This window comes from Strigops habroptila, chromosome 4 (assembly GCF_004027225.2).
Source record: "Strigops habroptila isolate Jane chromosome 4, bStrHab1.2.pri, whole genome shotgun sequence".
Classification (NCBI taxonomy): domain Eukaryota; kingdom Metazoa; phylum Chordata; class Aves; order Psittaciformes; family Psittacidae; genus Strigops; species Strigops habroptila.
The window spans coordinates 64,153,840-64,169,364 of record NC_046358.1 but is presented as its reverse complement, the minus strand read 5'-3'; positions in this window follow the sequence as shown (position 1 = coordinate 64,169,364).

Below are 15,525 nucleotides of genomic sequence, written 5' to 3'. Positions count from 1 at the left end.
AAAGGGGTATTCCATACCACAGCACGTCATGCCCAGTATAGAAACTGGGAGGAGTTACCCAGAAGGCCCAGATCGCTGTTAGGGTTGGGCTTGGTATCGGTCAGTGGGTGGTGAGCAATTGTATCCTCTCCCCTTGTTATTTCCCTTATCATTGTTATTATTGGTGGTAGCGGTAGTAGTTTTGTATTATCCTTAGTAACTGGACTGTTCTTATCTCAACCCATGGGAGTTACATTCTTTCAACTCTCCTCCCCATCCCTCTGGGAGCAGAGGGAGAAAGAAAGGGGGAGTGAGCGAGTGGCTGCATGGTTCTGAGTTGCCAGCTGGGCTTAAACCACGGCACAATCTTAACAGCTTGATTTGTCAAAACCTGGGAAATTAGAGAGAGCTTTCTCATCAACAATTCCTAATTACTTCTTTTTTATTCTCCTGCATGTCTGGATCTTCTGCCTATATTTAAAGTTAGTCAAGGTAGATGTTAGAGTTTAGGACTTCCATAGTGTAAATGATGATTAGATGCAACAGGCTGAAACACTAGGAAGAAAGCAGGCATAACTTTTAGTGCCTCATTTTCCATTTCAGCGTTGAAATGAAATTTCAACATTTTCACTTGTTGAAATTTGAGATAGGCTAGGGGTGAAGGAAAAGTTTGGAAAAGATAAAGCTTTTGTCCTGGACACAGTTAATAAATTTGGAAGAGGCTTGGTGTTAATACATTTTAATTTTGTTTTCTTCTATTTTTTCTCTGGATATTAACCTATGTATTTTAGTCTAAGTATTGGTTCCCTGTCTGACATTAAAATCATGGATAGTGTTACAGACAGTGGAAGCTAAAAGTCAATTAAATAATAGATGGATTCTGAAATCTCAGCAGAGTTAGACTACTGGAGTCAAAAAGCTCCAATATATTACTTTCTGTTTTCATCTAAGGAATGATAGCCTTTTGATATTTAAGGTGAAAATTAAGGTCAGGATAACAATTAGAATTTGAATAAGTAAAATGCCACAAGTCCTTTATATGACTGGAATCTGCTTAGTCCACAAAGCTACAAAGAGGGTGATGTCAGAGTAACAAATTCTTAATGCTTGTGTTTACTGTAGGGATCAGTCTCCTGGATTTAAGTTATAGGATCCTAAATGCTCAAAAGTCCAGTTTATGTTTGGGTTGTTCAAAATACAAACTTTCAAAGATTATAAATAATACTCAGAGAATTGCATTGAGGTGTAACGCTGGTCAGGGCTAATGTTTGGAAAACTGAACAGCTCTTAAAAGCGACACTTTGGTTAACTTTTACGTGCTTACACAGGGAGGAAGAAGAATGATATGGACACTAGCTTGTATTTCATTTTGGGATTGGTCACAAGATACAGTTGAGGTTAGTCTTGAGACTGGAGTCAGAGCTAGAGTCCGAGGATCAAAACCTCACCTCTTCCTGCCTCCACGACTGCTGCCTCCAGCTCCTGCCAGTTTTTCTCTCAGAAAAGGTTTAAGAGAGTCAGAACAATGACTCTCACCTTATATTTCATTTGAAAATTTATGCTTCCATCTTGCATTTGAAAAAGTCATCAGTAACACTAATGGCCATGGGAAAATAGATTATTTTTCCCCACGAACCTATGATACCATTAAACAGCCTTATGGAGAGAAGTTTCATTTGCCTTTCAGACATTAGGGATTGGCCAGTGCTCAAGGAAGCACATCCATCCAGATGATCACCTGGCTTGTTTCAGTACTGAGCAGCCAAATTCATCCCCAGAGTAACACCATTTCATATTTTTAAGGGGTATATGGCAGACACAAATTTAGGCCATTGGAAGAGGCAAAAGTGGTGTATCTTGAGTATTCTGGCAGGAAATACTAGTAGATCATGTTCTACAGAAAACAGGTATATATAAATCTGAGATACACAGCCTTTATTTTTGGCATACATTAAAAAAGCACTTGTGTCAGGCACAGCTCTATTCAGTGTATATCTCCTAGAAAGAAAACTGCCGAAGTACAAGCATTCAGCATCTTTCCTCCCCTCATTTCAGACAGCATATGGATAGATACATGGCACAAATGTCTTTAAATGTCATCTTGAAAAAAAGCCTTCAGCCTGTCTGCCTTGCTTCAGAAGTATATTTTAAACCCCTCATCCACCATCAATACCAATGCAGAAGCAAATACTGAAGGCTGAATCTCTGCCACTAAAGGCTGGATTTTTTACGGAGCCCTGTGATGACTCGTGGTTGTGCCTTGGACAATGAAAAACACTGGGAAATCCATTTGCTAGAGCTCACTGTCTCCCATGCAGGGGAAAATGATCATATTTGGAAAAGGAAATTACAGTGAAAGAACATGCCATGAAAAGGAGAACAGAATTGTCACAAGACTTGCATCAAGGGACTATTCCGGCCACTGCAACTCACAGCAACCCAGAAATTGTGCTAAATTACCACCTGGATTTACTCTCTGGTTGATTTATTCTGAGAAAGATTGTTAAATTTTAGTATTTGGGCTCTTAGGGGTAGCTGAGCACAACCTCAATGGCATAAACTGTGTTTTCCTGTTTATTAGAGAAGACAGTAAGAAGATTACCTCTTGCTTTCTCTTGCAATGCTGGAAGTTAATTTTAAAACCTGGAGACTGAAATTACATGCTCAAAGACCACAAAATTTGCATTGTACCTCAAAAAATGCAAAGCAGCGAGGCACAGAGAATTTCTGCATCAGCCTGACAATTACCCATAATGTCTTGGAGCCCCAGGAGTAGAACTTCCAGTTATGTTGCTGCTTGGAAAAAGCCAATAAAAAAGAGAACTTAGGTAAGTAACATTCAGAAGCCAGCTGGCACTGAGTAGGACACCCACATACACCCTTCGGGTTTCAGTGCAAACTCTGACCCTGTCTCCAGCAGGAAGACATCTGCTTGTTTGACACGAGAGCCCATAGATGACATTCACAGGCACCAAATCATAAAGCTTTGATAGTTAAAAAGTGGCATATATTACACTTGCTTCAGTCACCCAGATTTCATCATTGCTGACTACCAGACCAGAAAATACCATACACAAAGCACCTGCATTATTGAAGTATCAAAAAAAGAGGGATAATAGATATATTTTGCTATGAAATGCTATAAGCCACACAACACCTAGATGTTTGAAGCATATGCCTCAGTTTTAGTTGTAATAAAGAATTTCTGAATTGATGGTATTGAACACGGGCAGCATATTGTGGAACAAGTCCTTTGGAGCACATTTCTGGGGACATCAAGGGGAAGAAGGTGAACAGAACAGCGAGCATGGGTTTATCAAGGGAAAATAACACCTGATCAACCTGACTGGCCTCTATGATAGAACATCAGGATTTGTGGACAAGCGGAGAGCTGTGGTTGCTGTTTACCTTGACTCCAGCAAGGGCTTTGATGCTGTCTCCCACTACAGTCTTGTAGCCCAGTTAGGACATTAGGGGCTGCATAGGTGATAATTAGACGACTAAAGAAAATTTGGCTGGCTGGAGGCATTCAGAGAGTAGCAATTATTGGTCATTCTCCTCCTGGATGGACCAGACCACCTGGCATGGGCCTTTACGCCACAGTGGTGGCTCAGGGAACTCTTTCATACCCTCATCAATGTTTCCTCACCTCCTTCAATGGTGAGGAAGAGACGATGGTGCTCAGCAAATTTGCAGAGGGCTGTAAATGAGGGACCAGCTGATACTCTCAGTGGCAGGGCTGCCATTCAGAAAGACCTAGACAGGCTGGAGGAACAGGCTACCAGGAACATCCTGAAATTCAGCAAGGATAAATGCAAAGCCCACCTGAGAAGAAATAACACCTTGCAACACCAAAATAGGCTGTGTACTGACTGGCTGGTGAGCATCTCTGACAAAAAGGATCTGGGGCTCCATGTGAAAAGCAGCCAGATGAGCACATGTCAGCAAAGTGGTCAGCAAAGAAAGCCAACAACAACCTGAGCTGTATCAACACAAGCAGAAGCAGTAGACCAAGGGAAGATTATCCCCCTTCACATGGAACATTTTAGACTAATCTAGAATACCCTCTCCAGTTTTTGGCCCCCCAACCCTGGAAAGACATCAACAAACTGAAGAAAATCCATCAGAGGACACTGAGGAGGCTGAAGCAGTGGCCCTATGAGAAGAGACTGAGGAACAGGGCTTGTTCAACCTGGACAAGAGGCGGCTTCTGGAGGACTGAACAGTAACTTTCTAATACCTGAGAAGAGGTCCTCAAGATGACAGAGCCAGGCTGTTTGCAATGCTGCAGGTATCTGTCTCGATATTAATTCTAGACTATGTGCTTCTGCAGGAAACATGAAAGGAATTAATCCTCAGGTTCTGCTGAAAGGGTAAGAACTTTGCATGGCTTTACAGTCTGCCATGCATTTCAAAAGGCTGTACTCTAGGAATTCCTGACAGAAATCCCACAGGCTGAAAAAGTCCCAAGGATGAAGAATTTTATAAGTATCTTGCTAAAGCCTTTTTTCTTCCTTGTCCCCTCATCTGCAGTGCATACAGTTTATTTCTAGGTGAGGATATGATTCACAGTTATTATATATCTTAGAGTGGTATAACCTATAAATTTTTAGCAAAATAATTACCCTCCACAGTCATGTAGTATTTCCATCATACTTGCAAACACATCTTTTAGGAATCATTTAGCAACACACTTTCTCAGCAGAGACTTACTAAATAGTCTGATTTCTTAGAACTATTTCTGTTTTGGGAGGAAATAAGCTCTGAGGTCTCCAGGACTAGCATGCAAATAATTATTTTCACTTTCAAGTTTGGGTCCTTGCTTGCTCATAGGACACTGTTTTCCAACTGTGAAGGGGCATTTCCTTCAGTAGCCACCAACCTTAACGAGAGGTAAGATGCAAACTGTAGCATTTGAGAAGAAGGCAGAATCATTTCAAAACTCAGAGATTCTCTGACCCTTTCTCTCATGCCTTGAGTTTGGCAAGAAAATGTGGTCTCGTTTTTAGTTTGTTTGTTAAGCCAAGGTCATGCCCCTTAAGTCATTTATCTGAGATCAAGTCACAATGAAATTAGCACCAGTAGGAGGAAAACACAAGTAGAGACTTTTCATCATTTGGAATTTAACAATTAAGTGATAGCAAAAAGAGAGGCTGGAGAAAAACAAATCTGGTGATCTTGACTTACCTCCTACAATTGCCAACCAGACCAGCTGCATGAAGTAAATGTTTGAATGAAGGACTGTAATAGGCAGTATCTCTCCTAGATTTTACAATTCTGAAATGAAAGAGGGTTCTTGGATCAGGTGTGTGAAATCCACTCTTCTCTGTAGAAAGGAAGTGCAAATGGGCTTAAGAGGAACAGTGCATTCACTCTCTGCAGAGAAGAGGGCTTTATCAGCATCTCTTAAACACATGTGCAAAACACTGCTGTGGGTGACTTTTTATTTTTTTTTTTTATAATACTGTTCTTTCTGTATGCTATATGCAAATTATCTCATCATTGGCAGCTACTCCATAATTAATATAAGTCCATAATTATAAGTTTGCATGCGGTACTGGAAACTTAAGCCAAGGGGAAGAAAAAAACCCCACAGACCATCATAAAGAAAAAGGCTACGTTTTGAAATCTTTTGCTTTCAAAAAACCAGTTGGTTTGTGTTTGTTTGGGTATTTTTTTCTTCTAAGACAACTATGGGTTTTCAATCAAGGCCCTTGGATGTTTACAAGCAGCTGTGCTGTTCTACTCCTGGCTAGTGCCTCGTAGCTGGTGTTACCTCATCAACAATAGTAACTAAAATGGACGAGAACCTCTCTATCTGGCACAGCATGCCTCATGTATGTGTAGTTCATTTCTCCTACCTTTGAAAACAGAAAGTTTGCAGCTAAAATACCCGTTGTAGATAGCTCCTAAATCATGGTCATCTCATCATCACGAGTCTGGGAATTGTCTGGGAGATTCCTCATTTTCACAAGATGAGACCATGCCAAGAACTGTGCTTATAACTTAGCAACTGTGTGAAGATGTCCAGGACCATAGCTTGGCTCTATTTTATCACTAAGAAGCAGTCAAGTAGCTGAAGTGCATAAAGGCACAGTAACAAAAGGAACACATTATTCTCCTAATCTTTCTTGAGGAAAAATACATTACAAATGTTGTGGCCTACATTACCAAGCCAGGCCGGGGAACTTCTCACTGAACTGGTGGGTAGGGGCTGAAAGGGTCAATATTTGTATTATCTTATTTTGAACTGAACTATGTTGATATTATTTCAATTATTTGAGAAAAGTTATTCTTAATCTACCCTGATAATATTAAAAAACAGTTCCATTCAGTTATCCAGCCTTTTATAGAGAACAATATCTAATTTCTTCCCTTGATATGTTATTCTGATATTCAATTTTGTCTTTCCCCCTGTTAATATGCCTCTCTTTAATCTGTTCTCAATGAATACTGTGACCCTGTTTCCCCTTTATTGATTTCTATCACAACTTCGTTACACATATCTGACAAACTTTCCACCATCCCAAGTATATTGTGCTATAAATTTCCAGCTGAAAATCATAAAGTATGTTCACAGAGTGCCAGAGAGCATCCTTCTTAAGCTATAAATATATGTTAAGACATATCTAAGCTACCACTTTGTCACCTGCATGACAACAGCAGCAGAAATTCAGTCTCCTGTGAGATTTCACAAAATCTAGACAATTCTGAATTTTCAGCCAAGGTGTAGCACGTCACACAATGCAGAAGCTGTGCACAAAGTACCTCTGGGAAGCTTTTAGCTCACACCTCGCACGTGCCCGAAGAATTCTGGTCCATTGAGCTGATGCATGTTGAACATCTAGAACATCTAAAATGAAATTCTTACGCCTCCACACTGAACAAATCTTGTAAATACCTTTTGCCTGAAACTCCTTTTAACTGGATTAGCTGCTGTCTCACAATTTTACTGTTCACACTGATAGAAGTGCAAAAGGGATTAATCTGGCTCTACAGACTAAATTTTCTTCTATAGTCAATGAAATGCAGAACAATAGATGTTGCTGAAGTACAGTTAACCTGGAGTATTTCAAAATATAATTCATTATCTTATTGACAAAGTCTTACATATACTTATAGATCATAATCACTGTCACAGAACCAAGCACTAAATTGGAGGAACATCCTTGATGCAGAGAACAGTCCAGCCCAAAGTGCAAACCAGCTGCAGACCCATTAAACCAAAGTGATTTGTGCTCTTCTAACTGGAGCCCAACCCTGCTGCTTCCTCCATTCATTCGCTGTTCCCTGCAGTATCTGGGACTTGGATCAATTGACTCCTCCAAATCCAGGTGGACTTGATCAAATATCTTACTATATTCTGCAAGGCACTCTAATCATATTAGTGATTTCCCATCGTATAACATCAGTAATTAACTTGGGGTTTTTTTACCACAATCTGATATAAAATTACCCCTGTGTATTAATAACTTTTCTATCGAGAGACTTTGATGAAGCAGAATATCAATGAGACGTGATGGGGGGGAAAACTGTTAGTGATATGAAAGCTGTTCACATTCTAGAATAGACATGTTGTTCTGCACTGTTAGAGAAGGTTGTCTTATAATGAGCAAAGGTCTCTCCCCTTTTTCTTCCTTCATTTCCCTCGATGTGGGACAACTGTAAAACTTTATTTACAATTCATCTGGAGAATGATTAAATAGCTTTCATTCTGTGTGTTGAACAGCACTGCAAATCACAAAGGCATTCACTTGGTAAGAAGAAATTACAGCGATATTGCCTCATCCTCAGCATCATTCGTTACTTTAAAAAACATAAGAAAGTGTGTCAAACTGTGGCACAGACTGTAGTTTTATCTAAAATCAACTCATTAAAGATGACAGGTTTTTTTATTAACAAGTCAGAAACCAAATGATTAAACAGCTTTCTCTCTGTCTGAATAGCAAATAGAAATCAATGCGCATTATACAGCACTGGCAGCTGAGGTTGTAGAAGATCCAAGGACAGCATAAAGACTGTGATTTACTGGCAACATTTCACCAGGGCAACAGCCATAAGATGAAGTCTAGTTTGCCCACAGAATACATTCCCTCACTCTTTTCAATATGAATATAGAAAAACTTACTTTCATAAACTGTAAGAAGGGGGCAGCCTTGTTACAAATCTATAACTGTAAAGGTAAAAAGAATTATTTCTACATCCTAAGCAGGTGCTCTAGAAAGCCATTGGAAACATCATGTATTGCTGCTCAATGGCAGACAATGTTAACAGGTTTCTTTATTGCTGGTTGTGACAATTACAGTAATAGAAAACATAACTGCAGAACACACTTTCTATAACCTGCTTGCAACACTCCAAAGAAAACATAAAAATGAATCACCCAGAGATTCACCCATAGTGATTCACAACATGTCAGCTTCATGTAGATCTTCATCTACAGAGCATGAAGAGGATCTGGATCTGCCAACCCAAATCTACAACCACCCATCTACAACCACCTGAGATGAAAGAAAATGAATTCTAGGGTGACTTGTTGGAGTGAGTCCAGAGGAGGCCACGGAGATGCTGCGAGGGCTGAAGCAGCTCTGCTGTGGAGCAGCCAGGCTGAGAGAGCTGGGCTTGTTCAGCCTGGAGAAGAGAAGGCTCCAGGGAGACCTTAGAGCAGCTTCCAGTGCTGAAAGGGGCTACAAGAAACCTGGAGACGGGCTTTGGACAAGTGCCTGTAGGGACAAAACAAGGGAACATGGCTTTGAACTGACAGAGGGGAGACTGAGATGAGATCGAGATGAGATCTTAGGAAGAAGTTCTTCCCTGTGAGGGTGCTGAGGCGCTGGCACAGGTTGCCCAGAGAAGCTGCGTCTGCCCCATCCCTGGCAGTGTTCAAGGCCAGGTTGGACAGGGCTTGGAGCAACCTGGTCTAGTGGAAGGTGTCCCTGCCCATGGCAGGGGGTTGGAACTAGAATAACCCTTCCATGATTCTATGACTAAAGGATGATTTCCATTTAACATTACTGTCAAAGGGCCTATAACAAAGTATCACATGCGACAGCTAAACTACTTCATAAAGCATGCAGGTTTTCTGGCTTCTTATCGGTGTTCTTGTTGCAAAGATGCCCAATGGAACACAGGAATTAATTTTCCCAAAACAAAAATATTATTTTTAGTTTCACAATTTATACTTGGCCCACTTTTTCATTTGCTGGATATAAGCTGGAAGAACTGAAAAACCAGCAGAATGTGGGACAGAGTGCCTGAAATTCAGCAAGTAAACAACAAAATGGCAGAGAGATCTCACAGGAATAAAAAGATTATGGATGATATATACTAATCACCATGAAATAATTAAAAAATGAAATCATATTCATTCTATTACTTCAACTTTAGTGACACAATTGGACATGATTTAGCATTATTTTTTAGCCTCCTCCTACCTGACCAACATAAAACAATATCAAACAGAGAAACCAGCGCTTTTCTGAGTGGTTTGGGGAACAAATTCACGTACATCATACAACTGATGTACCTTCCACCAGGCACTACCTGTGTTTGTGAGCCTGACAAAAGCAAATCCGGAGAAGGCCTGGATAAAATAATTGTCCTGTAGGTGACAATCAGGTAGGAAATATTATGGCTGTAGACAAATATAAAGACAAGCTTCATCATGATTTAGAGTCTGTAAAATTGTACCAGCTGCAATAGAAAACACTAGAATAAGCCAATGCAGTTTATAGGTGATGCAAAGCAGAACAAATGCTTGCTAGGTCTAAATGATAGATTTTATTGAGGTAAAAATGCAAATCCAGAGAGTATGCAAATACTTCAGAAAGCGCATTTAAGCTGCAATTATTTATAGTGTGCAAAGATAAAGAGTTTACTAGGTATGCCCTTCACTCTTTCTCAGCTCTTTTAAAACAACATTTTCCCTATCTGATGTCAGATGAATACTTCCAGGCTATGTCTGCACTAATTTAGAGACACAGGAGAGGGATTGTTACCCTCCAGCTCTGGGGCAACCCCTTACAGCAGCGTTGGTGTCCATGCAGCTGAACTGCCTCGTTTCCCAAACCAGGGCAATCACATCTAAACTGCATTCTGTGATCTTATCCTGCCATGGCAGCTCACAGTAATTCCCAGTGATGGGCACGAAAATGGTGTTCATATCTTGCGGTGGGATAAGAGAGGTTTGTAATGTCAGAGTATAGCAGAATTCCTCATAACTTAGGATATCCCCTCTAATTGTCAAATAATTTATCTTATTACAGTGAATAGCCAAATCATTTTAAAAGGTTCTCTGCCCTCCTGTAAATTATAGACATAAATTCTCTAATGCTCCTTTTGTTTCTAAGCACCTCATTCTATTCCTGTCCAGGTAATAAAATCTTGTTCTGTATTTTTAATAGTTACATCTACTTTACACAGAGACTATGTCCAAACCTTGGAGACAGTAAATCATAATCATTAAAAAGTCTGATATGTTTCTAATGAAAGTTTCAAATGAAAATGTGGAGCTTTGAAGAAATGGGATTATCTGGTGATAACTCTTTGGTTTGCACTATATACATCACCTTTGCTCTAGGAAAGTACAGGAAAAGCAATTGGGGGAAAAGCCAGACATCTGACTCATTTCTAGAGGAATATATATGAGAGGGACCTCATGATTTCATCTGATATTTGGCTGGATCACCGGGCAGAATTTCTCCCAAGGCAGATGGTGACTCATGGAGACACCATTCACATTATTAGATAAATTTTTAATGTTATTTTAGGGTTCAGAATAATGAAGGATTCATTCTTTTAAATTTTGCAGAGAACTCTTTGCAATTACAGCAGCAATGTAACTGCTCAGAACAAAATGCCTGCACTACCTAGAACATCATTGCACTGGTTTTATATATAGATATGTAAGAATATAGGTAACAGACAACTACAGATAAGATAAAAAATATCTGGGACACACAAAAAGTGGCTTTATATTGTAATAACTATTAATCCCTACACGTTCCAGGTAAAATAAAAATCACCTAAAAAACTTTGCTGAGCAAGTCAAACAAAACAAAAATTCACAGTCTGAGAAAGCCAAGACAGGTAGAACGTGCATAGGAAAATGAGATGAAAATAAACCACTCAGACACACACTGCAAGGCAGATGTGTGCAACAAGCTTATACAGTGCAGCCAGTGTTTGCTGTTACTCAGGATGACTAGAATCTGTATTAGGGAAATATTAAAAAAAAAATCATTAAATCTTTTCCAACCTGGTTGATTCTATGAAAACCACCACTGGACTGAGACACAGCGCAACGAGAATGCATACAGTGCGGAGGAAGGAATTAAGGGGAACTCAGAGAAATCAGTGTAAGAGAAATGGTTAAGTGGTGACTGAAAGGTGTGAGAAAACATGGCAAGAATTGATTAGAGCAGATCACCAGCTATAAAATGCTGAACCAGTGAAGAAAAAAAAAGATTAGTTTAAAATTGAACAAATCCAGAGCGCTAAATAGGTCTATTACATTAAAATATATGCTAGTTAAGCAGAAACTAAAAAAAGTACTTGAGAAAATACTAATGGTTTTCATCACTATTTTATTCTTTTTTTTTTTCCATGTGAACATTATAGAGCAGTGAACAAGTCTCTTGAACTCTTTTTTCCAAATCATTTAGTGTGATATCATTTAGTATGTCTGACATGACTGCATAATTCAGTATTAGTGGGATGGAAACGTCTATACTGAAATGGAAGTGCAGGTTCGAGCCCACGCTACTAACCAGCAATTCAAACTCATCTGCTTTCCACATCACCTACAATTTGAATGACGAGAAAACCTGAGCTTTCTCTGATCCAGCAGCCTTCCAGGGCCAAAAAAAAAGAGAAAACAGAGATGACATTGGGAAAACTAGATGTGTATTTAGTGTCTAAAGCAAAGAATAATCAAGAAAAATGTCAACATGAAGTAGAAGACAATTCAGATTTCCAATTTTTGTTGTGCTTTTCTCTTCCTATCTTATAATCAGTCTCATGTTAAGATCCAAACGTGTTTACAATAAATTTTGAAACAGTTTTCCCCCTAGCTGAAGCTAGAATTCCCCAGACAACAGCTCAGTGTGACTTGTATGACTTCGTTCCAGTCCAAAAATTACTCTAAAAGGCTTTGAACAATTATTTAGCAGTGTCAAACATCCATTATGGATTCCTTGCAAATATCTATAAAGCCCCTTTGCTGGTGCCCAAAAAGCGGAAAAACTTTGAGTCAACTTGAGGAAGCAAGTGAGTTAAGCTAGTCACCTAAGATGGAATTTATAACTTTTTAGAAATCCTTTTTCTATATGCTTCAGGGACATAACAAAAACCTTGGTGCTTCCAGCATCTGGCAAGCAACAGAGAAAAAATAAGACAGCTGTTGTCCTTCCTACCGCCCACTAGGATTATGCTACCCTCATTGTCAACATCCTCCATCCATTTGAAATGATAACTTGAAGGTGACAACATCAGTGTCATCTTTATGGTGCTATTTGTTCAGTATGTGATGAAAGTGGTTCTGAAACCAGTAAGAAGCAGTAACTTTCAAGCTCTCATCAGGAACCTTCCTATCAGTGGAAGGCTTAAAAGTGAAGAACTCTTGTTAAAATACTGCTTTAGTAATGTCCAAGGGAAAGATGTCACACCATACTACCATCTAATGAAGACACCCAGCAGATAATTGGAAGGATGGTCTCAAACAGCTACTGCTCTTCTGCTGCTACTGTTTCTTTATACTCCATGCCTCCCTGAAACAACATGCTTAATATATTTAAAAGCCACTTTGATGAGCAAGCATCAGCTACAAACAATACATTATTTTTCTCAGTAACAAACTTCAAAGTAAATAAAAGTTGTTGCTGCTGTATAAACATTCACATAAGGTGCAAAGTTTTTTGAAGACAAAGACATCACAGAATCACAGAAAGGCTAAGGGTGGAAGGGACCTCTGGAGGTCATCTGGTCCCTTTGCCTGTTCATGCAAGGTCACCTACAGTCAGTTGCTCAGGACTGTGTCCAGACGGCTTCTGAATACTTCCAAGTGTATTGGTCTGGCTGGAGGGGACTGACGGAGCGGCTTGGTGGGCATCCAGCATCCAGCCTAGGTCAACCCATCACACCAAGGATAGAGACTACACAGTCTGAGCCAGTGCTTGGTCACCCTCGCAGTAAAAATGCATTTCCTGATGTTCAAAGGGAACCTTCTGTGTTTCAGTTTGGACAGGACCATATGCCAGGACAAAGTCACTGCCGCCAGTTCTCAAAGGGCAGTAGATATAAATCCAGTCTGTTCTGCTAGGATGTTTTTCCCAGTAGTAGTAAAATATTCAGGACAACATCATGCTCTGCAGAACAACACAGGAAAGGAAGAAAAGGGCTGTCCTGACTCAGATTTGTAGAAAGTGCTTCTCAGCACCATCTTCTGTTGCTGAAAATAACTACCACATTGTGAAGATTAATGTCTACATTCAAACACCTTCCTTTTTGTGAGGAGAAGCTAGTGTTCTGGTGGTGGTAGCTCTGTAGACTGTGCTCCCATTAGAGATCAAGATTCATAAACTGAAGCTGCTATGAGTTCCCCATGCAGCTCTTAGGTGATCCTCCTGCAAGGTTAGAGCAATGCAAGCCCAGGACAACCCTATTAGCTGCTGGGCTGATGGAAGCTACTGACTTAACTGCAGATACCCACCTTTTATTCTTTGGTAAACGCTCTGCCTGCATCTCCATAGTCACTAATGGTCTTGCTAACATAAAAATACTTCCAGTCTACTTGTAGAAAGCTCAGAAGATTTCAGTTTATAAAAACGGATCATAAGAACCCTCTCAGGCAATGGAGGTTGTGCAATCTATGATTATGATAGGTTTCATGGCTCTTCACTCAAACAATCTCACTCTTCCTTCCTCTCACTGCTTCCATTATGTGTGGTGGAAACTGTGTTTTGTTTCTCTCCACTACTCTGGGATTTCAGATGGGCTCAAATTAAAGAAAGACAACAATGTAGGCTGGGGTGACTAAAGAAAAAACAGTGATATCCAAGAGGCTTTTAGGTGAATCCTGATAACTGCTCTACGTTCTAAAAGGAAGAAAATGTAGAAAAGGTTTTCTCATGCTCATCTCCTGACATTTGTGGACACAGCTGTTATCTTTATATGCTTTAATCACAATAAAACATACATTCTGGAGATCTAGTTATGGACAGGACCAGACAGAAGGACGAAGTCACCGTAACTAATTGTGAAAAGATAGTATGTCTTACTATTGATCCATGGTCAGAGTTTGCCCTGTTTCTATTGGGAATTTATAGAAGGAAAAGGGACAATTCGATAACAGTTAAGTAATTAAAAACAAAGCTTCTGGGTTTGTAAGACTTTAGATAAGAAAGAAAGTAAATGCTGTCCAGCTCTTAACATGGCTTAGTATTGAAGACACTACCCTTTTGTTTGCTCAGGCCACAAAAATTAGTATTAATTAACTTGATGTCAGGTACAGTGATGTAATGCTTAAATACCATCAAAATCCTAATGAATCCAGGAACCTGTAGAAATAAAAATAGTTGCTATTCATGGCTATATTCTTTGGAGTTTTTTCTTGGATCAGAATAAGATTCCAGGGTTACAGACAATCACTTCTCCATTGCTGAATTGATCATTTAATCCAAATGCTCCTCCTGAAAATTGGGCTATTTTCCAGACATTATAAATGAATCTTACAGCTCCAAAATTAGAGCCATCATGCTGATGAATGAGGCAGTAATGCTGATTTACATTCAGCAGTTATGTGACTTAAAGATATGATATATGTATCCTTGCCTCCTCAGCAGAAGCAGCAGCAGCCTCTGCAAACCATCATCCACCAGGTTTCTTTGTTATCACCCTTGCTGAAAAACCTGTAATGCTTCAGATATCAGAGAATTGGCTAATATTAAAAATAGTTCCCTTCTTTATTACCTGTTATAAAAGCAAATGAAATGCTTATTGATGACATCAAACCCATGGTCTTGAAGACAGATTATGTGTTTCACTCAGTGAGTCATTAGACCAGAGGCAGAACCAGGACCAGTTTTCATTCCCACTACAGCAAATCAGGCCTGGCCAGAAACAGCTGTTCTGAAGAGGATGAAACAGATTCATCTTCAGCCCTTTTCAGTTCTGGATCTCACTATAGAAACTGCCAATAAACATGTTAATTAGAGAAAGCCTAATTCTGTAAATGCTGCTGCCACTGGAACAAAGGCCTTAGAACATGACAAGTGTCTGTCATTTGAAACAAAATGGTGCAAATGTTCCAAGAAGAAGCACATCAAAACCTACAATGATTCTGTGAGGGCTTTCAGCTGTGACTCCTCCTTTCAGGTAAGACTCTTGACCATTTACAGTGAAGCTCTGCTGCTTTTTAGAAATCATCGGGCAGTTTCCAGATTTGAATCAGATCAGGAGAGGTGTGGTAGGAAGCAGGATGAAAAGGGGACTCCTGTATCCTCTAGGTCCAAGTGGGAATTTACCCGAGGCTAGCTGTGGGAGGATTTC